Source organism: Cebus imitator, unplaced genomic scaffold, assembly GCF_001604975.1.
Source record: "Cebus imitator isolate Cc_AM_T3 unplaced genomic scaffold, Cebus_imitator-1.0 Scaffold708, whole genome shotgun sequence".
In the NCBI taxonomy this organism is placed as follows: domain Eukaryota; kingdom Metazoa; phylum Chordata; class Mammalia; order Primates; family Cebidae; genus Cebus; species Cebus imitator.
Window position 1 is genome coordinate 163,054 of NW_016108023.1, and position 2,224 is coordinate 165,277.

Below are 2,224 nucleotides of genomic sequence, written 5' to 3' on the forward strand. Positions count from 1 at the left end.
AAAAAAAAAAAAAAATAATAATAATAATAATAATAATAATTCACATGAAACCACAAGAGAGCCTGAATACCCAAAGCAATCCTAAGAAAAAAGAACAAAGCTGAAAGCATCACATTACCTGACCTCGAACTATACTACAGGGCTACAGTAATTAAAAACAGCATGGTACTTGTACAAAAACAGACACATAGATCAATAAAACAAAACAGATATCCCAAAAATAAGGCCACACACCTACAACTATCTGATCTTCAACAAAGCTGGCAAAAATAAGGGATGGGAAAAGTACTCCCTATTTGGTAAATGGTTCTGGGATAACTAATTAGCCATATGCAGAAGACAGAAACCCCTCCTTTAAACCATATACAAGACTCAACCCAAGATGAATTAAAGGCTTACATATGAAACCCAAAACTATAAAAACCCTGGAAGATAGCCTAGGCAATACCATTTTGAGCATAGGAATGGGCAAAGATTTTGTGACAAAGACACCAAAAGCAATTGCAGCAAAAGCAAAAATTGACAAATGAGATCTAAATAAACACTTTCTTCAAAGAAAAAGAAACTATCAATTAAGTAAACTAAACAGACAATCTATGGAATGGGAGAAAAATTTTGCAAACTGTGTTTATGACAAAGGTGTAATACAGCATCTATAAAGAATTTAAAACAAGAAAAACACTCCAAATAACCCCGTTAAAAAGTAGGTGATGGGCATGGTGGCGCGTGCCTGTAATCCCAGCTACTCAAGAGGCTGAGGCAGGAGAATTGCCTGAACCCGGGAGGCGGAGGTTACTGTGAGCCGAGATCGCGCCATTGCACTCCAGCCTGGGTAACAAGAGCGAAACTCCGTCCCCCCCCCAAAAAAAAAAAAAAAGTAGGTGAAAAACATCAACAGATATTTTTCAAAAGAAGACATACATGCAGCCAAGAAACATATGAGAAAAAGCTCAAAATTACTAATCATTAGAGAAATGCAAATCAAAACCACAGTGAGATAACAGTCACACTAGTCAGAATGGCTATTACTAAGAAGTCAACAGATGTTGCCAGTGTTGTAGGGAAAATGACAAGCCTATCCACCGTTGGTATGAGTGTAAATTAAGTCAGCCATTGTGGAAAGCAGTGTGGTGATTCCTCAAGAAACCAGGAGCAGTACTACCATTTGACCCAGCAGTCTCATTTCTGGGTATATACCCTAAAGAATATAAATCATTCTATCATAAAGACACATGCATGTGTGTGTTCACTGCAGCATTTTCCACAATAGCCAACATATGGAATCAACCTAAGTGTCCATCAATAGTAGACTGAATAAGGAAAATGTGGTACATATACACCATGGAATACTATGCAGCCATAAAAAAGAACAAGATCATGTCCTTGGAAGGATCATGGATGCAAATGGAGGCCATCACACTTCGCTAACTAATACAGAAACAGAAAACCACGTACTGCATGTTTTCACTTAAGTGGGAGCTAAATGATGAGAACATATGAACAGACAGAGGAGAACAATAGACACTGGGGCCTACCAGAGGATAGAGGATGGGAGAAAGGAAAGGATCAGGAAAAACAACTAATGGGTACTAGGCTTAATGCCTACATGATGAAATAATCTGTACAACAAACCTCTGCGAAATTAGTCTACCTATGTAACAAATGTGCACATAAGCTTAACATAAAAGTTAAAAGAAAGTATCTGCACTAAATATCAGACCTCTTAACTATATGATACAAATCTTGACAGAATTAAAAAGAAACAAAGACAATAATGAAGGAGGCATCATTAGCTCATTTTCAACACTGGATTTACAAATCAAATAGAAAATTAACAAGGAAAAAAGACTGGTAAAATGCTGTACACCAATTGGATATAACAGATATGTAGAGAACATTCCATACAACTGCAGCAGAATATATATTATTCTGAATGCACATTGAACAGTCTCTAGACTAGACCTTATGTTTGGCCACAAAACAAGTTTTAACAAATTTTAAAAGAGAAATTACACAAAGTGTGTTTTCTGAGCACAACGTGATACACTGAAAATGACGAGCAATGGAAAATCTGGAAAATTCACAAATGTGTGGAAACCAAGCAACACACTCTTAACCAATGGAAAGCCTCACACTATAGCACTCACTTGTAGTCCCAGGTACTTGGGAGGCTGAGTTGGAAGGAAGAGCTCTTGAGCCCTGGAGTTGGAGGCCAGCCTAGACA